A 23,354-nucleotide genomic window follows, 5' to 3' on the forward strand; every position below is an offset into this window, starting at 1 on the left:
GGGGCGGTGTGCGCGGGGCGGGACTGGCTACGTGCGCGCCCGCGCCAATCATCGGCGCCGGGGGGAAAAAGGGAGAGGAGATACGCGCGCGCGCGCGCGCGCGGATAGGTCAGGAGGAGAGGGAGGGCTGGACGCCTCGTGCGGCCAATCGAGACGCCGCACCTTCATGACGTAAGGCTCTCCCGGGCCGTGAGCGCCAGTCGGCGGACCTGGCGGCGGAGATCGCGGGCGCGCGGGCGCGCGGGCGGGCGGGGCGGGACTTCCGCCGAGTCCCGGAAGCGGGAGCTGTGTGTTCTCATGCGAACGGGAAGGAGCGTTGGGGCCCCGGAGTCGCGAGGTTGAGACATTTTCTGGCCCGAAACGGGAAGGAGCTGCTGCCGCCCGCCGTCAGCCCGCCCCGCGCTGTCCCCCGCCGCTCGCCCGGGCCGGCCGCGCCCCTGCTCCCGCCCCTCCCTCACGGCCCGTCCGCGTGTGGCGCGGTCGCCGGGCACCGGGGCTGCGGCGGTCGGCGGCCGGGCGGCGGAGGCGCTGACAGGTGAGCGCGGCGGGCCGGCAAGTCCAGGGCTCCCTTTTCCTCCCTCCGCGCTCTCCCCGCCGCCTCGGACCCGCGCCCAGCCCGCCTGTCATAGGCCGCCATCTTCCCGGAGGACGCGGCTGGCTGGGCGGCGGGCAGGACCGGGCCGGGCAGGGTCGGGCGTCGGACTGGGTGGCGGCGCCTCTGCAAGGCCAGAGTCCAGGCTGGGGTCGGGGTCTGGGCCGGGTCCCGGCAGGGCGGAGGTCTGGGGCGGGCCGGGTGCCCGGTGAGATACAGACGGGGTCCGGCAGGGTCTGGGGTCGGGCAGGGGCAGGGCCTGTGTCGCAGGTCAGGGTCCGGGCAGGGCCGGGGGAGCAGTCCGGGGTCCGGGCAGGGCTGTGGATCCGGCAGGAGCGTGGTCTGGAGTCCGGGCAGGACAGGGCAGGGTCTGGGCCCCTCCGCGGGTCCGGCCCGCACTGCGACGGCCTCGCCCCGGCCTCCGCCCCGGAGGAGGCCCGGGCCGCGGCTGGCCGGCCGGGGAGGGTGCAGGGTCATTCGGACCAGGAAGTGGGGATCCTGTTGCTCGGTGTGTGTTTGGGAAACTCCGGTTCTCTCGACAGGGTTGAGCAGAGGCAGATTGTGAAGGAATTAGAAGAATGAAATAAAATCTTAATATATCCGCTGTTCGAAATAGGGCCAGGAGACACGGTGGAGAAAGGGACAGGTCGGGAATCTCTTACCCACCTGCTTCTCCGTCTTGTCCAATCAGAATGTAAACTTGGAAGAGTTAACACTTGAGTGTAACTTTGTATTGCAATTCTTTGTGTAGCTAATATTACTTTCCCCCTCTTTTTCTTTTTTTCTTTTGTGAAATGGTCCTTAATTTTGGCTGACATGAAACTTGAGGAAATTATCTGTAGGGTAACTCTTATGATTTCGAGAGCCCCTCCCGGCTGTGATGTAACTTGTCCTAATCTTAAGTGAAAGTTTGAAGTTTTGCATAGCTGAAAGAATGGAAGTATTTTCCTGGACTGTACAGGGAAATTAGATTTTAAGTGTGAGGGGTTTTTAAAAAGATAATGCCAGCTTGAAGACTAATATTGTTAAGCGTACAAGCTATTTTCCTTTTTGAAAATTTTTTCTCTTTTGGTATTTAGTTGGTCTCTTAAGTTGTATTAAATATTTAAAACACACTTGAAATAGGTGCTGACTTGGTTTGCAAAGATGAAGGGGATGAGTTGAGAAAGAGTGATGTTCACCTCTCTGGGGTGGTCAGATAGTATTCGGCAAGGTGCAATTTCCAAGCTTCCCCCACCTGCCTGGCTCCCTCTAATTTACAGTCCCAGTAATTTACAGAAGTTGAAATGGTTATGGTTTTTCGACTTTCCTCTGTATTTAATATACTGAAAAGCAGTTTAAACTATAAAGAAATCGGTTGACTGAATTTTGCTTGAGTTGCTTAAAGTGAAATAATTTCTGAAGGCATCAGACTAGTAAATTTATTATTATTCAACCATAAATTTGACTGTGTACTTCCCTTTGAAACTTGTGTTTGGTTAGAAATAAGTTTCATCTTGTATTTTGAAAAGTTAATATGAGATGCCTTATTTACACGAAATAATGGCAGGGCTTCTTGTCGATTAGAAATTACACTCTTGGGGCTTCACTTTTTTAATCTCTAAAGGTAATGGATGACAATATCAGCCTCATATGGCTGTTGGAACACATTTGTGTTGGCTGATTTTACTATTTTTTTAAATACATTTTTAATTTATTTCAGAGAGGAAAGGAGAGGGAGAGGAAATAGAAACATCAATGATGAGAGAGAATCATTGATTAGCTGCCTCCTGCACGCCCCTTCCTGGGGGGGGATGAGCCCAAAGCCCAGACATGTGTCCTTGACGGGACTTGAATCTGGGACCCTTTAGTCCGAAGGCCAATGCTCTATCCACTGAGCCAAACCAGCTAGGGCTATTTTTTAAAATTATTGAGATTGTTATTAAGAAATTTGAAAATGGTGCTCACCTTATTACTATTTTCAATATTCTTTCCGTGATTGACAATTTTAACTTATTAACAGAGATTTTAAAAAAATTAATCACATGTATCTGGGCAGAGAAATCAGGTTCTGAGGACAGAATGTATATTTGGAGAAAGGAGTCATAGCCAGACTATAGTAGTATTTGAGTAGGAGCCAGAGAGAAAACAGGCGATAATGTGGGTACAAAAGTTTGTAGTACTCATTTTAACATGTTTTGTAGAAGAGTAGCTGAAATTAAATGACAGCACATTCAGGAAGAAATTTGATTTTTTGTAATGTTCCTAGAGATTGAGTTTTTAAAAAATATTGAGATTTGGAGATTTTATTGAACTTAATATGATTTCCACAAATGAGCACATTTTGACAAATATATAGTTAAACTGTGGAAACAAATATTTTATTCAGTCATTTGTGTGGTTGTTTTTTTAAGCAATCTTCATATATCATAAAACAATTCTAAAATATTTTAAGTGCAAGTTGGAACATCATGTTGTTAATGCTAATAAACAATAAACAGTGCCTGCAAATAGCCTCACTACTTACTCTACATGGATTTGCAACAATATTTACAAGTTTTTGTAGTGATATGATAGACCTGTGTGGTTGGTGTGGCTAGCCAAGAAGTGGCTGAGAAACTCCTTATTTCAGTGTCATGCTGGAGTTCATACTTTTGCATGATAACTAGGATTATAATCTAGATCTAATTTTAGTAACATGTGTTGTCTTTATGATGCTTCCTTGAGATTGCAAAAAGCTGTATAGATGTTAGTTTAAATCCATTTGCTGTTGTCCTAAAGTTAAAGACACAAGTTTTAAATATGCTTTCATTAACACATGCTTGTACTCTTGCAGAGTCCTCATGCTTAAGGACTTTCTTTTTCAGATTGGTAAATGCAAGAAAACCTAAGAGTATATTCTTGTAATTCTTTCTGTAAGACTGTTTCACTCAACCTTTTACTAATGGAGAAAAAAAAACAAAAACAGTGTTGTTGTGTTTATGGAAATACATTGTTAAAAAACAGACACCACTGCAGGGCTTTTTTTGTTTATGCTCTTTTGTAAAACTTTATTCCTGTAAAGAGTTCTCCTTTTTCTGTGAAAGCTAATTTTAGAGTATACAGTGAATGAGGCACTGCCTTCTAAAAGGGTTAAACTCAACAGATAAGATTTTAGTTTAGTTCATTTTAAACTTTTTGCTCTTAATTGTTGCACTGGCTGATCTGTTTGGAACTACTCTACTTCTGGAATTGTCATGATTAGAAAGTGAATTTCTTTATTGGCATATGGAATTCTAAGGTAGAAACCATTAGGTTCTCTTATTAGAAGAAGGATGATAATTCCTAGTGTTCTAACAATTTATTTTTTGAGTATGAATGTCTTCCTTAGAAACAGGAAGACATTTACTTAGCTTACGTTTCCTTTTCCCATCATTCAAGCTCCATACCTGTTATCCCTTCAATACCTTTATAAACACTGTCTTTGCACAATTTTTATGGTTAAGTTGTCATGGCTTTTGTGCCTCTGTCAGGGTCTGGTTCCTTCTTTAGTGTCAACCCTACTTCCCTGCTAGTGAGACCTAGGCCACAGAGTGCATTGTGTAACATGGAGGACATTTGATATTTGAATTTGAAAGCATGCAACTTAAGTTTTAGGGGGCGTTTGATAATCATTAGGTAGGATAGTCTTCACTTGACAGTTCTTTACGAAATCTGAATTATGATGGTATTTATTTGCATGATAAAGATAAAATGCTCTCATTTATATACACCATTTAGTCACACGACAGCCAGAGGTTGCTTTAAAAGGTATATCCTGCCCTGGCCACATAGTTCAGTTGGTTAGAGCAGCAGTCGCCATCCGGTGGTCCGTGGACCACTGGTAGTCTGTGAGGTCCAAAAGGTTGGTGACTTCTGGGCTAGAGTGTCATCCTGATATGCCAGGGTTGCAGGTTTGATCACTGGTCAGGGCACATACAAGAAGCAACCAAAGAATGCATAAATAAGTGGAACAACAAATCAATCTTTTTCTTTTTCTTTCTCCCCCTCTCTAAAACCAGTCAATCAATCATTCAATCAAATAAAATCGTAGAATCTTTAAAAAACTCCTTAGGAGTGACTGTCCCCTTCCTAAATAAGAAGTCCTGCCCTACTGGTTTGGCTCAGTGGATAGAGCGTTAGCCTGCAGATTGACGGGTCTGGTGTTTGATTCTAGTCAAGGGCACATGCAGGTTTGATCCCCAATAGGAGGTGTGCAGGAGGCAGCCAGTCAGTGATTCTCATTCATCATTGATATTTCTATCTTCCTCTCCCTTCCTCTCTGAAGTCAGTGAAAAAAATATTTAAAAAAAAACAAACACCAAAACAACAAAATATTCAGCCTGGCCAGTGTTGCTCAGTGGTTGAACATCAACCTATGAACCAGGAGATCAGAGCTCAATTCCCATTCAGAGCACATTCTGGGAGTGTGCAGGAGGTAGCTGATCATGATTCTCTCTCATCATTGAAATTTCTCTCTCCCTCTCCTCCTTCCTCTCTGAAATCAATACAATATATTAAAAAAAAGAAAGAAAAAAAAAAAGAAGTGCCCAGGCCCAGAGCAAAACAGGCTTAGCCCTCTGGGGCCTTTCTTCTCTGCCTTCTCCTTGCTGACAGGGCCACCTGTGGTCAGCCTCACTGGTCACTGCTTCCCCCACCCCCACCAAACCCCCAAAACTATGCTGTTGACTTTGCTCTTTGTAGTTTCTTTGCCTGAGGTTGAATGCCTTCCTTTAACCTATCCTTACAAAGATTTTAGGAGGCCTTCAGAAATCCCTGCCTTCATTTCTAAAGTGGTGCTGAGTGCTTTCCCATTTTCATAGTACCCTAGGCATGACACCTAATTAATTAATGGAAGTTCCTTGTGGGACAGATTGTGTTTGTAATCTATTTGCTCAGCCCAGGGCCAGGTACACTATAGATGTTTAGTAAACTTTGTTCAACTAGAGGGATAAAGGCATACCTAAAAGACAACTCCCTCCTCAGTTTTAGAGAAATAAACAGCCATGGAGTTCTTAATTAGGAAAGGGTGCAATAGAAAGTGCATATAAATTATATTTATAGCCCTGGCTTTTGTAGCTCAGCTGTTAGAACTACAGCCTTCTCACTGAAGGGTGTCTAGTTTGATTCCTGGTGTATCTAGGTTGTAGGTTCCACCCCTGGCCTGGTGGGGCATGGTGTGGGAAGCAGTCAATCTACGTCTCTCTCACATGGCTGTTTCTCTCCCTCTGCTCCCCTCCACTCTCTCTAAAAATCAATGGAAAAAATATCCTCAAATGATTAACAAAAAATTTTAAATATTATATTTATAAAATGTTAATTGACTTGATAGCTGCATCTAGTATAATATTTACAGTACTGTTTCAGATGGAGTAATTTACATGACCTAGATTACACTTTTTCAGTCTTTAAAAGTGCCATTTTAATAAATATTTTTTACCTTTATTTTGCTTTAAGATTAAAACACACTTTATTAACCCAAAACAAAGCAGTTGCAATAGTGAAAATTTATTTTCATTGATTTTAGAGAGAAAGGGAGAGGGAGAGAGAGTGCGAGAAACATCAATGATGAGAGAGAACCATTGATTGGCTGCCTCCCGCATTCCCCCCACTGGGGGATCAAGCATGCAGTCTGGGCATGTGCTCTGATAGGGAATTGAACTGTGACCTTCTGGTTCATAGGTCACTGAGCCTAGCTGGCGGGGATTGAGTAGATGTTTTTGATCACACTAGTAATACAGTGATGAATGGTACCTGAACTTTTTTCTAAGGCCGAGGTCTAGAAGAAATTAGAGTGAATTGTTTTATTTAAAAGACTGGTATCTGCATTCTCAAGCTTCCTTGCAATGAAACTTCTTGATCACTCTCAACTCCACACTTCCTTGAGTATGACAAGCGCATTTATTATAGCATAGCTGGTAGCAGGCACCCCTCATCTCCCTTCCCTGCTTTATTTTCTCGTTGTAGCACTTGCTACATTATAACATCCTGTATAATTTCCGTATTTTATGTATGATCTGCCTTCTCATACTTGAATGTAAACTTTATGAGATCGAGGGTTTCTGCCTATGGTATTTTATTTATTGATATGATCCCAGATCTTAGAATGGTACACAGTATAAATGAAATAATTTATGAATAAATATCAGGATTATAATGATGAATAAAGGGGATATATTGTCCCCTTTCGATTGCCTGAGGCAGGCAGTCAAATAATCAGATACGAGAGTAGGCAGTGCTGAGATCATCCAGTAGACATCTGTAGGCCTTCTCTAAGGAAGGGTTGGGTGTGGAAAGAGGGCTTTCTAGGCAGAAAGGATAACTGTAAAAACTCTGAGCTCAGGAGGGCAGAGCGATTTGGAGGAACTAATTTGAATGAGACTGAGGCTGGGGAGGTAGCAGCTACATCCTACTGGGTCTGGAAGGTCCCAGCATTGATGAAAATTTTGTTCTATATTCCAAAAACAGTTGGAAGATTTCAAAACCAGAATTGCCTTTTTAAAGTGATCATTCTGCTTTGTGGAGAATAGCATGGAGGGGGAGGAATGGGCACACACAGATGGGCATTACTTGGCCCCAACGTGGAGAGCCCTCTTGTTACAACTGTGTTTATCACAGTGGAAAAGTCTTTATTTGAAGAATAGCTTGCTCAGAACCCTTTTCATTTGTATTACACATAATAATGTATGTTTAAAAAAATGCTTTAAAATTATGCCTTAAGTTTGCTAGCATTTGTCAGTTTTTTAAAGTGTATTTGTTGTTTCAGCTTTTATTAAGGCAGACTAATTAACAAGATTCCTTTTTTAGAAACATCTTTGAAAAACGAGAACATTCTATTTTCAGGATTCAAAAAGTTTTGTTTTATTGTCATAGCTTAAGATATGGGGATAAAAACATAGTGACCAATTTCATAAAGATTTACAAGTTTCATCTTTCTCTGAACATGTTAAACATTCTCTCCAAATGTTTTCTTCTGAAAATGTCAAGCCCTTTAAAGTCTGTTCTTTAAAGACTTTATATTTGCCTACTGGTGTGGCTCAGTGGTTGAGCATACATCCATGAACAAGAGGTCAATGGTTCGATTCCCAGTCACCAGGTTGCGGACTTGATTCCCTGACAAGGTGACGTGCAGGAGGCAGCCGATCAATGTTGATGTTTCTCTCACTGATGTTTCTATCTCTTGTTCTGAAAATCAATAAAAACATTTTAAAAAATGACTATACTTTCTGAGCATGATTTTTCTTTTTGTTGATTACATTATAGTATGTGTGTTTCATTGTTGAGATTTTGTTATCTGTATAATTTCTGCCTTGCCATGTATACATCGTTTCCTCACAAACTGTATATAGTACTGTAATCCATTGCTGTCTGGCTTATTACAATTTAGCATAGTCAGAGAATACCAGGATCTTTTAAAAGTAGAATTAAAAATGTAGACATTTGAAAGTCAAAAGCATTTTCTCTTGTGTTTTTAGCAGGTAAATAAAAACTTTCAAACAATTGGTACTATAATTAGTTGTCATGTAGTGTGGCAGTGTAATTTGAAAACCTTTATGGCTGACACTTTCTCTGGAAGGTCAGTGTTCCTTTTTTATTAATATCTGAATCTTAAAGTGGTACTTGTTAGACTAGAATCTGTTTCCCGTTTCCCTTCAGTGGGTCACTTGGAGTACAGGCCATTGTGCAAATGAGTAACTGATGAATCAGCAATGTTTGCTGCTTCACACCTTACATAGCTAGGGAGGGGATTGGCAATCAGTGCAGACCAAAGAACAAAATGAATAAGGCAGTTGACAGAAGTTGCTCTGTCTAACCCCCCCCCTTTTTTTAATGGCTCCTCCCACTTATTTTATGCTTTGGAAGGAGAAAGTAGACTCCCCAAGTAAAACTGCAGAGCATTCAGGCACATAGCATTTAAGTCTCTGTGATTGGTGGAACTCTAATCACGGAGTGAAATGCTTTCTGGCAGAGAATGTTTTGAGCTCCTAAATGACCATGAGTTTTAGTATTGAAGTCAAGCCCACAACACTGAGCATACTATGCCTTTCAAGTTCAGAATATTTAGAGTACTAGTATATTTGTCATATTTGAGGTTTTTAATCTGTAACTTGTAAGTTTTTATGAAATCACGATTTTACAGTTCAAGATAAACAGATCAGATGCTTTCCCAAAGTCATTATTTTGTCACAAATTGTATTACTAGATAATTTTATGAGTGGGCAAATAAAAGCAAGATTATTAACTTCCAGTTTGCTCTGTGAAGGTTATTGATAATTTGTGAAGAGTATGCTTACTAAATGTTTAATAACTAGCAATACATTTAATCAGCCTTAATCTAGTAGCATGGAGTATTTTGTATCAGTGCCATTGTAATCTGTCTAGAATAATAAAATTGAGAGGGAAACTTTCCATTCTTTTTGCTATTCAAGTAGTGTTTGGTGTGAATGAAACAACAGTTTGAAGTAGGACAGTCATTTTCTAAGGCTGAGCTTTGGTCTATATTATAACTTAGATTTGATAATTAGTTTCTGAAAATAATGACCAGGAAATAGTGTAATACTGCAATTGCAGTCTTAGGATTTTAGATCTCTAAAGACTCAGAAATTGAAGCTCACAGAGGTAAAATTAATTAGAAAAATATGTTAGTTGGTGGTAGAGTGAAGACTATAACATTGGTGTCTTATCTGAGTTCAGTTTTCCATTGCACTATAGTTATGGAACTCACATAAGGTACTTATCCAGGTATAGTCTTAAAATTTTTATTTTTTTAATTCCCACCTGAGGATATGTTTTTACTGATTTTAGAGAGAGGGAAAGGAAGAGGTGGGGAAAAGGAAAGAAAGAGAAACATTGATGTATGAGAAAAACATCAATTGGCTGCCTCATGTATGCACCCCCACTGTGGATTGAACCAGTGACCTAGGTATGTGTCCTACCAGAAAATGGGACAACATTGCAACCAACTGAGCCACACCAGGCAAGGCTAGGTAATCTTTAAAATTTTTTATTTTATTTTTATTGTTGAGGATATTGCAGATATCCCTCTTCCTCCCCTTCCTCCGTTGCCCTCCACCAGGTTCCTGCCCCATCCCAGGCCTTCACCATCCTATTGTCTGTGTCCATAGTAGTGCATATCCTATATAATAAAAGCCTAATATGCTAAGTGTCCGACAGTTTGACCAGTTGCTATGATGTGCACTGACCACCAGGGAGCAGATGCTCCTACCAATAGGTTAGCTTGCTGCGTTGGAGTCTGGCCAATTGGGACTGGGTGAGACGAGCCAGACATGTCCTAGAACCCTCCCACAGTTCCTCCAATCGTGCACTGGTGGGGTCCCTCGGCCTGGCCTGTGCCCTCTCACAATCCAGGACCCCTCGGGGGATGTCGGAAAGCCGGTTTCCATCCAATCCCCACAAGTCAGGCTGAGGGACTCCATTGTTATTTTGTTTATTTTGATTTTTAGATTCAGTTGTTGGTAGATAGATATTTACTGCCATTTTATTCATATTTTTTATCTTCTTAAAGAATACTCTGCAATATTTCATGTAATAGTGGTTTAGTGGTGATGAACTCCTTTAACTTTTTTCTCATCTTGTAGCTCTTTATCTGACCTTCAATTCTAAATGATAGCTTTGCTGGGTAGAGTAATCTTGGTTATATGTCCTTGCTATTCATTATTTTGAATATTTCTTGCCACCCCCTCTGGCCAGCAAAGTTTCTGTTGTGAAATCAGCTGGCAGTCCTATGGGCACTTCCTTGTGGGTAATTAACTTTTTTTCTTGCTGCTTTTAAGGTTCTCTCTTTGTCTTTAACTCTTGACATTTTAATTATGATGTGTCTTGATATGGGCCTCTTTGGGTTCCTCTTGTTTGGGACTCTTTGAGCTTCCTGGAGTATAAATCTATTTTTTTCATCAGGTAAGGGAAGTTTTCTGTCGTTATTTTCTTCAAATAGGTTTTCAGTATTTGGTCTCTCTCTTCTTCTGGCACCCCCATAATGTGAATGTTGGTATGCTTGATATTGTCCCAGAGGCTCCCTACACTATCTTCATATTTTTGGATTCTTTTTCTCTTGATTGTGTGTTTTTTGCTTCCTTATATTCCAAATCATTGGATTTGATTCTTGGAATTTTTAATTGACTCTGTTGAATCCCTGTAAATTATTTTTATTTAAATTATTGTATACTTGATTTCTGAATGGTCCTTTCTCATATCTTTGAAATTCTCAAACTCACTAAGTCCCTTGAAGCTCTCATTAAGATCCTTGAGCAACCTTATAACCATTGTTTTGAATTTTATATTCAGTAGTTGGCTTCCATTTCTTACATTTGTGTTTTATTTTTTTGTCTCTGTATTTTGGTTGCTTCCCTGTGTTTGTTTTTAGGTAGAGCTACTACTACGTCTCCTGGAATTGGTAAGAGTGGCCTTGTCCTGTAGGGCCCAGTGAATTTCAGGTCATTCTGAATGATGATTGTTCTGTATTTTAGTTGTAATTTTGATGTGGTTGTGGGTGACGGTGAATACCATTGTTTATCTATGTCGCCATTTTGGTTCTCTAGGTAAAGTCTTAACAGTGGTATTTCAAAAGAAAAATTGAAATTGGTTAAAGCGTTAATTCTATATATGCCATTGATTTTAGGTTGGCATTTTTTTAAAAGCAAATTCTTAAAGCACCTATTAAACTGTGCTTTTTAAAACATTGAAATAAATTATATATTCCAGGAAAATAAAGGATTTCTATGTCATTTAAGATAATTTAATTTTTAGCGTTAATCTGTTTATAAAGGTGCTAACAGGCCTTCCAGTTCGTCTCATATTCAGATTGCAGTTTACATGTTTTCTTTGAGAAATAGTCTCAGAGAAATTAAATTCAGTGGTTGCCTTCCTGAAGCATTCAGATAGTTGTAAACCTTCATGTCTATGCTGTTGGTGCAGAACTCTGTATTCAGGCCTTTTGACAGTGTCAGCACCTCCATCCATACTCTTTGCCTTTCTGTAAGGAGAGAGGTGACTTGTGAGCACTGTGACATCTCTTTTATCCTGTTTACCCTCCTCAACAACTGTTGTTACTCAATATCTGCTAATTTCAGATTTAACAGCCTGCAACTCTACTACAGAATTGAGAAATGAATGCAGATTGCTGTAGTTCCCACCCAAACAGAATATTTGGCATATAATTCAGAGAACTCAAAGCCCTTGCTTTCTTTTTTTGTTTTTCTTCAGAACACCTGTTTTGCTGTATGGGAAACTGAGACCTGGAAACAGTTCGCAGAATGAGGGAAGAGCAGAATATGGGATCTGTCTAGCTTCTTGCTTCCAAGACTACTGCAGATTGCATCTTTGGAAAAGCGTAGGTGTCCTGTGTAGCACCCACCTTGGGCCTAAGTAACATGATAGAGATGAGGACTAGCCACACAGCATAGCTAAGGGTCAGATATGTTGGCTTTGAATAAAAAGTTTTAGTAGTAGTTTTTATAGTGATGATCGTTGAGGTCAGGGGTATCCCACACCATAAGGCCAAACAGTAGTTTAACATTATTGGAGCTGATTCTGATAGTTAGCTTTGAACTTTTATGGTGATGTTATTAGGTCCATTGTCTATTGAACTATAATACTAGTTGGCATAAGAATTGTTATCCAGTTATTTCTAAAGTGGAAATGTATTATGTCTTTGGAATATCAAACAGATTTTCCAAATTTGTATATATTTTTGAATTTATTACTTCAGAACTTAAATTCTTTTTAAAAAATAATGTCACTTGAAAGCAACATCTTCTGTTAGAGGGTGTTCGTGTATTTTAATATTAACTGTTTTGCACTGTCATCTTAGAAAAATGCAGGCATGTTCAATTGTCCCTTCTAATATTTGAAGATTGGGATTGGATTCTGTGCTTAGATGCAGTGGCTTCCTGACCATAGTGTGGTATTTCATAGCTGCCCTGGTCTGGCCTCTGGCTCTTTAGTAACAGTAATGACTGAAATTTTTTTTAGTTTATATGCTCTCTGCTGTGCTTCCCTTAAAAATGCTCACAGTAGGTAAAATGGGGGTGCCCAGGCTCACCACTTAGAGAGTGGAGAGTTTTTGGTTAACTTTCTCCTCAGACTCTGCCTGTTATTCATAGATGGGGGAGGGGAAGAGTGTCCTTGGACTTGTGAGTCTGTGTTTAACATTTCTAGTATGGGTCTGTTTTTCTAGTGAAAGGGTTTTATAGCTTACAGCATATTTCAAAAGGATCTTTGACCTCTCCCTTCAATACAAATAACAGTTTTAGTGTGTTTGCCACATAGGAACTTCTTCAATGATTTGTTATTTTGATAATTAAACATAGTTCTTTACTGTTCCCATACTTTGTATTTAACTATTCTGTATGTTTAGATCCCAAGTGCACACTTACATATATGCACACATGTATATATATACAAAATCTAGAGAATATCTAAAATAAGATGAACATGAACTCAAAGTAATTCTAATTTTACCCTAACCTAAAAATACTGCCCCCCCCCCCCCATTGTCACATCATTTGGAGTATGTAGCAGCAGAAGCTTTCACTTGTATTCATTTCATTTTCTGAGCTTTATAGTTTGTTTGTTTGTTTGTTTGTTTGTTTATTTATTTATTTATTTTGAGCGTTATAGTTTAAATACTAGGAGTCTTTCTCCACATGTTTATTGCACAAAAGACCAAGTTACTAAACATATATTTCCTGAGATTCTATTCTGTTAAGTATGTGTCAGGAATATAGTGAAGAATATATACATACTGGAGCAACAGGACTCATTTGATATACTGTGTCACTGGATATATTAGTAAAGGATTTTGGACTCCAGCTCTGTAGGAAAGATGGAGTGACATCTCAGCTGGCCTTGCTTGTTGAAAATGTAAACTGAAAGGTGGGAGGGAAGATACAAATTTAATTGAGAGGAAGAGGTTAGAAATGTATTTGCAGGTTTTTGGTTTGGGCAACTGGGTAGATGATATGCTGTCTTTCCTTGAGATTGAGGGATCGATAGTTAGTTTTTGCTTGTTTATTTGTTTTAAACGGCAAGGAGGGATGAATTAGAAGAATCTGTAGGTAAAAAACAAACAAACGTTCACCAGAAATTTGCATGGAAATTCAGCATATGGTATTAACCGCAGCCATAAACAGCCAAGAATAGAAGAGCAGAACTGGGGCACAGTGAGGCCAGTAGACTCACTCTTTTGGTAAGTCTTACTTACCTGAGGACAGTGAAGTACTGGGACTGGTGGCTACACTCTGCTTTGTCTCTTTTTCTCTTTCTACCAAGTTGAGTTGTGCTTAGAAAAGCCAGTTTTCTTGTCCCTAAACTTGTTCAGGGCTGTTCTCCTTAGTGCAATTATACAATTTAACTAATATAAACTGATAAAAGTATTACAAAAGCAGTTACTCAGGAAAAGTTATCTGACAACTTTGGAGTGTCTTGATAACTAAGAAAATTACTAAGAAAACTGCTATTAAATGAGGTATATGGATAAGACTATGAAAAATCGGGGAATGAGGGAGGCAGAGGGGGGGACCTGTAGGAGGAAAGATGGGAGGTATCTGGTTGCATTGTAACATTTTAAAAGAGGCTACAGAAAGTGCAACCAGGGGCAAAGCCTGTCCACACAGCAGAGTGAATCAGTGGTCACAAATTGCAGTAGAACAAACATGAGGCCACCTCTCCAAGATGGGAAAAATATTTAAATACACTGTGACCTTTGTAATTATGCAGAAGAATAGAGTGGGATTATATCTGTCAAGTTCTTGCTTCTGAGTCAACTTTTTTATTTTTTTTATTTTTAAAAAAAATATGTTTTATTGATTTTTTACAGAGAGGAAGGGGGAGAGGTAGAGAGCCAGAAACGTTGATGAGAGAGAACCATCGACCAGCCGCTGGGGATGTGCCCGCAACCAAGGTACATGCCCCCGACCGGAATCGAACCTGGGACCTTTCAGTCCGCAAACCGACACTCTACCACTGAGCCAAACCGCTTTACCACTGTCAACTCTTTTAATGGGGAATAAGACCACGTACTTCATCAGCAGTGCCTGTAGTCTAGCTATGTGATCTCCTTGTCCAGCTTGTCATCTCCCTTTGTCTCAACATTTCTCTTCCACCTTCTAGCCACCAGTCGTGAATTTAATGAACACCTTTCTCATTATCTTCGTGTCTCAAGCATATAGGGAAAAAAACCAAATGACTACACTGTTCTAGGAATTGCACCCACTCAGAGGAATTAGTTGGTCAGAGCCTGTATTGCCACTTGTCTTAACTCTGAATATTTCTTTTCAAAGGTGCTAAAAACTCAAATTTGCTGGTGTAACTCTACTTTAAAATGATTCAAATACACTTATTTTCCATATTTTGTACTTCTGTTAGAATAATAAATTATTGCCTTAGCTGGTTTGGCTCAGAGGACAGAGTGTCGACCTGTGAACTGAATTCGATTCCGATCAAGGGCACATGCCTGGGTTGTGGGCTCGATCCCCAGTGGGGGAACTTGCAGGAGGCAACTGATCTATGATTCTCTTATCATGGATGTTTCTATCTCTCCTTTTTTCTTCCTCTCTGAAATCAGTAAAAATTCATCATTAAAAATAAATAAATTATTCCAATAAAAAATGGGAATAATCATTTTAGAAGCATTGTGCCATTCATATTATTTGTTGAGTATCTAAGTTGTACTTCAAAGAACAAAGTGAAAATCTTTGTGAAAAAGAAATAAGAATGCATAAAAATAGACTGATTCTATTTAAGAAAAAGATACAAGAGGAGCACATAAATTAAACTGGATAAGGATTCCAGTGTCAGTTTGTAGAATTGCCTATTGTTTGCAGTAACTTCCAATCAGGCAGGGCAAATGAGGAGCATAAAAGTAGGGAGAAGTGAGAAAGGAGGAGAATAAAAGCAGGCAGGGCAGAGTAAGCATCACCCAAGGCCCAGACCCTAATTTGGAGGAAGCAGATAGTACTTGGAGAGGATCACACACCTCATAGATCTAGCAGTAAGGTGGCCAATGGCCCCCTTCAAAGGAGCTGCATTGTCCTTCTGTGTTCCTGCTTCTCACACCTCCATTCTCCCTACCTGTGGCTCTGTCTTTGGAGACAGCAGAAGATGGGGCATGTTTAAATAGTGACAAGGAGAAAGAGGTTGATGGTACCAGACAAGAGGAGGGTATGGGATCCACACTACAGATGAAGGACCAGTATTCCTTCAATTAACAGCTGTGGGGTTTTTTTCTCCCTCTCCAAACCTTCTTTGACATAGAAACTCCTGAGAAAAAGAATTCATTTTCTTGAAATCTTTTCAAGTTGTCTTATGTGTCCAGGCTGTATTTAAGGTATCTTATCTTGACTTCTGAGGTCTGATTTTCTAGAACTGTATGGGATTATAATTGTAATAGGATGACTCCCTTTCTTTCTCCAAAGTGCTAAGAAATATTTATCTGTTGGAATACTAAATTAAAGAAAGGAATGATGCACATGCATATAGATCTTAAAAATGAGACATATGTCACTTTTAAAGGGTATGTCACTGAGGATGTTTATTGATTTAAAAAAAAAATTTATTGATTTCAGAGAGGGAGGAGATAGAAACATCAATTATGAGAGAGAATCATTGATCAGCTGCCTCCTGCATGCCTCCAACTGGGGATTGAACCAGCAACCTGGGTATGTGCCATTGATTGAAATCGAACCCGGGGCCCTTCAGTCACAGGCTGACACTCTATCCACTGAGCCAAACCAGATTGGGCTATTTATTGATTTTTGAGAGAAGAGAGAAAAGAAAAAGAAAAAGGGAGAGAAAGAGAGACATTAATGTGAGAGAGAAACATTGAACGGTTGCTCCCATAAATGTCCCTACTGGGGATCAAACCCACAATGGAGGTATGTACCCTGAATGGGACTAGAACCTGCAAACTTCTGGGGTATGTGGCAACACTCCAGTCAACTGAGTCACCTGGCCAGGGCATCAGTGGCTTTGAATTTTAAGGAAGGTGGTTTGCTTATTGATTAACAAGACCTTAAGAGCCCTGTGGAGCTTTGGTCAGGACCTGAGGAAGACAGGTTGCACATTTCACAACCATCTATTGCATCAAAGAGCCATTTACTCTGCAGACCTTCACAATTTCTTCATGACTTGCTGATATTCATTGTCCTTAATTTGGAGAAACATTACACACATGAGATGTTCTTGCTGTTTGATTAATATAGATCAGAAGTACCTTTTCCCCACAGCAAAGTTGTTGTGTGTGTGTTTTTTTATGTTTTCGTTTTAATTCTCACTTGAATGTATTTTTTTCATTGATTTCTAGAGAGAATGGAAGGGAGGGAAGAGGAGAGTAGAAAAAGAGAGAAACATCGATGTGACAGAAATACATCAATTGGTTGCCTCCAAAGCTGCCCATACCTCCCACACATGCTCCAACCAGGGCTGGGAAACCTGTAAACGAAGTACATGCCCTTGAGGAGGATTCGAAACCACAATCCTTTGGTCTGCCAGCCGAATGTAATCACTGAGCAAACTGGCCAGAGCCACAGCAAAGTTTTTTTTGTTTTAAATATATTTTATTGATTTTTCACAGAGAGGAAGAGAGAGGGATGGAGAGCTAGAAACATCGATGAGAGATACATTGACCAGCTGCCTCCTGAACACCCCCCACTGGGGATGTGCCCGCAACCAAAGTACATGCCCTTGACTGGAATCGAACCTGGGACCCCTCAGTCCGCAGACCAACGCTCTATCCACTGAGCCAAACCAGTTTTTAATATATGTGAAAACTATCTTTGATGTACTTTAAAAAATTGGTTTGTTACAAGATGAAGTGAAAATATTCTATTAGTGTCAGGTGGGCCCAGTTTTTTTTTTCTTTTTCCCCCCACTAAATTAATTATGTATAGCTCCAGGACCATTTTACCACCTCCACTTTGGTTCTTTAGCGCCCTCCTAGGAATAAGCATGTCCCAATCTCAGCAGCACAGGGTTAAAGCAGCTTTAAGCTGCTTTCTACTCAGACTGTCTGTCATTCTTTAAAATGTTGTGTTCTAAGTTGGCTTACTACCACGTACATCTTATTCTTTAAGTATTAATGTGCTTTCAATTGAAAAACTGATAGTTAAATGATAATAAATTGGAACGTGTAGTAGAATTTGATTGGCAATCCTTGAATAAAAGCAGGATTATTAGACAGGTGAGATGAATGAGATTTTCCATTGAAGAGTTGGACAATGCACTACTCATAGTTCGTTTTTGAAGAGGACTTCTGGGTCTCTTAAGACTTTTGTGGATTTCTGACTTTTCTTTGGTACAGGTATACTAATGCTACATTTGGCCATTAGCGTTTTTGTTTTCAAATGTAAATAAGAGAAAGTGAAGATATTGAACCAGACACTTCTGCTCTTTGTCCAAAAGGTAATATTACATCTGAAATATCAGCAGTAAGTTGTTTTTCCCCCTATACTAGACTCTAGATACATTTTGTTTGCCATTGAGGGAGGTTAGTATGTGGCTAAGAAAGAGATGACAAGCCGAAACCGGTTTGGCTCGGTGGCTAGAGCGTCAGCCTGTGGACCGAAAGGTCCTGGGTTCGATTCCGGTCAAGGGCATGTACCTTGGTTGCATGCACATCCCCAGTAGGGGGTGTGCAAGAGGCAGCTGATCGATGATTCTCTCTCATCGATGTTTCTAACTATCTATCCCTCTCCCTTCCTCTCTGTAAAAAAATCAATAAAATATATTAAAAAAAAAAAAAAAAAAAAAAAAAAAAGAAAGAGATGACAAAAATAAGATAAACGGTTGTTCAATGAAAAGTACCTTTGCAACAAATGAGAAGACTTGGGGGTAGGAGTCAGGGGATCTGAATAAGGCAAGAAAGATGGGTCTCTAAAGGTGACATGCTGCTGAGTGAGATGCTGTGAATCTGGCATGGCAGGGGCTGTCATTTTCAACATAGGAAGTAGTAGTTCTTAATGTGCTGAATGTTGATAGACAAATAGAGGTCAGAATATATCCTAAAGAGACTGGAAGAGAGCAGTTAGCTTTTCAGCAATGGAATTGAACATTTTTGTTAAAAATATTTCTTACATATCTTGGCCAGTGTGGCTCAATTGTTTGGGCATCCTCCTGTGAACCAAAGAGTCACCAGTTCAATTCCCAGTCAGAGCACCTGCCCAGATTGTTGGCTTAATCCCCAGTGGGGGAAGAGGGTGCAAGAGGCAGCCAATCAGTGTTTCTTATATCAGTGTTTCTCTCTCCCTCTCCCTCTCTAAAATAAATAAAAACATATGTAAAAAATATTAATTATATTTGACTTCATCCATTTTAGATTAAATGAAGTAGACATGCTGCCTTGTATCCCATGCAGTTTCCAAGTTTGGGCCTTGCACTTCCTGGGAGTGTTCAGGAAGGTGTGCACCCTATGAAAATCCACCTAAAGAGGTCATTAGTCATTATCCTTTCCATTTGCTTCTTTCTCCCTTTGGTGGAAAAGTGTAGGTGCTTCAGGGGGTGCTCTTCTCCTGGGAAATGAATGACTCCCATTAAGAACAAGAAATTATACTTTGAGAGCAGAAAGGCTGTGTCTCTAAGGATATGATTACCTACATCAACTTTGCACTTTAGTTTTTCAAAATAACCATTACGACCACACACAAAGTTAAGAGGTAGGAGTTTTAGTTTTCATATTGTTTCACATAACATTTTATTTAGGCTTAAAACAATTTTTTAAAATTGAATTTTAAAGAAAGAGAGGAAGGAAAGAGAAACATCTATTTGTTTTTTCACCTATTCATGCATTGATTCTTATATGTTCCCTAACTGGGGGGTCAAATCTACAACTTCGGCATATTGAGATGGCATTCTAACCAACTGAGCTACTTGGCTAGGGCTTTTTAGGCTTCTTTATTATCAAGAATTGCAGTGGTTGTTGGAGTTTATCAGACATTTAATGGATGAAATACTTCTCTCCTAGCAGAAGGCTAATGAGATTATCTAAATTCTTTGTTTGGTTTGGAATCTTAATAAGAATCGAAGGCAAGATATGTTATAAACCAATTATAAGGCTTAAAGCTGGAAGGGACCATTTTTATTTTTGTGTGTGAAATTACTAGGTAAGTTCTGAATTAAAAGCAATTAGTGGAAAATTCTTTAAGTGGAATTTTTTTTTTGGTCTGCTTCTCAAGTAGATACTTTTTTGACTAGAAAGTAAGTTTTTGCATCTAGTGTCTGATTTATGCTCTTCCTAGGAGCAGAAGCAGATAAAGGTGTAAAAATAAATTCCCTTTTCCCACTACTATCTTTTCCAGTAGAAGCACAGATGAGTATGTATAAAAGGTAATTTAAAATTTTAATTTTGAAGTTGATTGGCAGCATCTACTTAGGAATATTTCTATACTGGATGCCAGTTAAATGTGTAATTAAATGTCTCCTGAGATTGGATTTCTTTTGTTTGTCCGTGTCTTTGACACATTTATTATGAGAATACTCAGTGGAAAGAACTGACTATCTATATATATAAAAAGCCAAAGACCAGAACACTGTAAAAATCAGAACGACCTGTTGCTATGATTCTCACTGTGGCCAGAGAACTGACCCAGATCAGCCCCTATCACCCTATGGGCCCACAACCCCTCCCCCTAGCCAGCCCCACCCCTCATTTCCCCTCTACCACAATAGGGGCGCCAGCCAACTGCCCTAGGCCCCTTCCCCTAGCCGGCTCAGCTCCTGATCAGCCCTCTCACTCTGATTAGGGGCAGGGCCGACCAGCCAAACCACCCATGGCCCCTCCCCCAGGCCACTGGTCCCAGATCACCCCCCTAACCCCATTCAGGGGAGAGGTGATCAACCCACCACCCACAGCCCCTCTATAGGGCTGGCCCCATCCCCAGTCGACCCCCTCACCCCAATCGGGGGCGGGGCCCACCGGCCAATCGCTCTCAGCCCCTCCCCCCAGCCGGCCCAACCCTGATCAGGCCCTGATTAAGGCAGGCCAGCCGGCTCACTTCCCACCTTTTCCTCCTCCCAACAGGCCCAACCCAAATCCACCATTAGGGCTGGGCCAGCTGGACCCTACCCATGAACGAATTCGTGCCCTGGGCCTATAGTCATAGAGATAATGAACTTAAAGAAAATATAAAGAACTATAATAACATATTTCTTGGAAACAGCCATCTGTTGCTGTGTAAATATCCCCCCCTATTCAAGCCTACAAATTTAGTTGAGTGTACAGGTGAAGCTTGAACAGCACAGGTGACTCTTGAACAATGCAGGTTTGAACTGCACAGGTCCACTTATGCACAGAATTTAAAAAAAAAAAAATACAGTCGGCCCTTTGTATTTGCAGGTTTAAACATCCTCAGAACGAAAACTGTCTTTACATTCCCAACTGTGATTCCCAGTTTCAGATGAAAAATTACTGTTTTTGATTCATGGTTGAATTTGCAGATATGAAGGGCTGACTGTAGAGTTAAGAGTTACACTTGGATTTAAGAGCAGGGGTTGGTGCCTTTAACCTCAGCAAGGGTTAACTGTATATGTGTAAGGTACTATGGAAGGTACAGCACCCAAGATACAAATTATTCTGTAGTAAAACAGGTATATACAGTTTATAATCTGATGTCAACAGCTGTGAGATACACAGTATAATCTATCCAGCATCACAAGGCAAATGAATAAGGAACTATAATTCCTATTATGGTATTTTAGATTTTTACACCTCTTTAGCGATGGGCATATTAAGTTTATTAAATTTGTATTACATATTAACGAGTGTCCTTTCAACCTCCAAATGGCTATGATTGTGCTTTAACGATTAGATATAGCTTCTTTGATCATTTTTTTTGTTTTTTAATGGGTTTATTTAGTTTCAAAGGTCTGGAAGGTAAACTACCTTTCTACAAAGTTATGTTTAGACATTGAAAGTAACAAATTTTGACTTTTCTAATTGTTTTTCAAAGGGGATCTTGCAGTACTTACCGTATTTTTCGGACCATAAGACGCACTTTTTTCCCCCCAGAAGTGGGGGGGAAAAGTCCCTGCGTCTTATGGTCCAAATATAGCCTACACATATACTTAAAAAAAAAAGTTTTTTTACTTGCCCGGCTCTGTGTGCTTGCTGCAGCCACTGTCCATTCCTCCGTGCCCAGAGTGTCTGCCCCGCTCTGTAAACCCTGAGTGGTAGAGGAGTTCCCATGTATGGTAGTCAGCCTCCATGCCCTCGCTGCAGCCATATCTCCATGTCAGCCCAGGTGCAGTGTACGGTAACTGCGTAATCCAAACCGTAATCATCGCCTGTACCCCTTGCTGGCCCATACTCCGTGCCCGAAAGAATGCCGCGTCTATTCCCCCAATCATTCCTCTCCGCCCTCTGTTGCCGTGCTTGACTACTGGGTAGGCGTACTGTAGATCTCAGCAGAACCTTTACCATAAATCTTCAACTTTATTCTAATTTATTACTGAAGTCTCTCGTTACTGTGTTTTACAGTACATTTTGTCTTTTGCTGACTGTATTTGTTAATAATGGTTCTAAATGGTTCTAAATGCTGCTGTTTACAGGGTTGATTACATGTGTTTATGACTGTGATGTTGGGTTTTAATGCACATAAAATATTTTAGGACACTGTTTGTTTCAGAATCTTTTTTTCTTCATTTCCCTTCTCTAAAAACTGGTGCGTCTTATGGTCCGGTGCGTCTTATGGTCCGAAAAATACGGTAATCAGGGCAGTCTCTAAAGTTCCTAAGCCCATTTTCCATCTTTAGTCAAATTGTGTTTACTTATCTAGCTGACTGTTCATTTGTTGTTTGTTTGTTGTTTGTAAAATGATCCTAATAGTTATGCTGGTGTTCTTAGAACACATGTTTGTGTAGAAGTGTCTTATACTATATATCTCCTTTGCTCATGCTCTGTCCTATAATACAGAGTTCTAATTCTTATCTCTTCTGATCCAGAGACAAGTCATGTTTCCACATCACCCATTTGTACCAAGGAAAATAATGTCTTGCCCTTTAGGAAAATGATACCTTTTGGTTTTAGAAATCATCAAGTTCTCAAACTATGATTCTATCACTGTTACTTGAAAATCAACTGAAGTAAGTATATCAGGCACATGTATGAAAATGAGCCTCTTAACCTTTAATAGTTTACTGTCCTATATGACAGGGATACATTATTCTGAGAAGTGTGGCATTGTGCAAACGTAGAATTAGAAGTATAGCCTACTACATACCTAGATTGTATGGCATAGTCTATGGTTATACTGAGTACTGTAGGCAATTGTAACAATGATAAGTATTTGTGTATGTAAACATAGAAAAGATACAGTGAAAATACAGCATAAAAGATAAATTGTGTGTGGGGAGCTGCTCTGAATGCAGGGGTTCTATATGCCTGAATGCAGGCATGGGTGTAGGACACAGCTTTTCATGTGCCCCCCTTTTCCATTAACCTAAGTGGAAAATTACTACTACCCCTAGGAATGCTGCTAACTGCAGATGTCTTTACTTTAGGGTAAAACAATTGATAGGAGCCTGCTGACACAGAAGGAGCTGTAAAAGGAGTTGTAAAAGGTCAGATGGTTGTAAAAGGTCAGGTGCTGAAGGAACATATCTGTACAGGAACTCATCATGTTAGCAGAAACGGCCACCTGTATGATTGCCTGAAATAAATATTTCCTCCTTCAGAATTGTATTTAAAGGTTGGAAAAATAAATTCGGGACTGCAGACTTCAGTCTCAGTCCTCCCGACCCCGTCTTTTCTTGTCTT

The 23,354-nt window shown here is 40.3% G+C and overlaps 1 protein-coding gene across 2 annotated transcripts in view; it reads left to right on the forward strand.

The window, feature by feature from the left end:
- Window positions 1–253: 253 nt before the first annotated feature.
- The window catches only part of LARP4B (La ribonucleoprotein 4B), an 88,381-nt gene continuing 65,280 nt past the window's right edge, over window positions 254–23,354 (forward strand). Inside the window, exons 1-2 of one of the 2 annotated variants that reach the window (XM_084872353.1) lie at window positions 254–535; window positions 11,813–11,939. The gene's annotated coding sequence lies outside the window, so the exon portion shown is untranslated. The remainder of the gene's footprint in view (window positions 536–11,812; window positions 11,940–23,354) is intronic. The other variant, XM_084872352.1, reaches the window with a different exon arrangement.

The sequence above is a fragment of the Pipistrellus hanaki genome, assembly GCF_964339955.1.
Source record: "Pipistrellus hanaki genome assembly, chromosome: 1".
NCBI classification, from domain to species: Eukaryota; Metazoa; Chordata; class Mammalia; order Chiroptera; family Vespertilionidae; genus Pipistrellus; species Pipistrellus hanaki.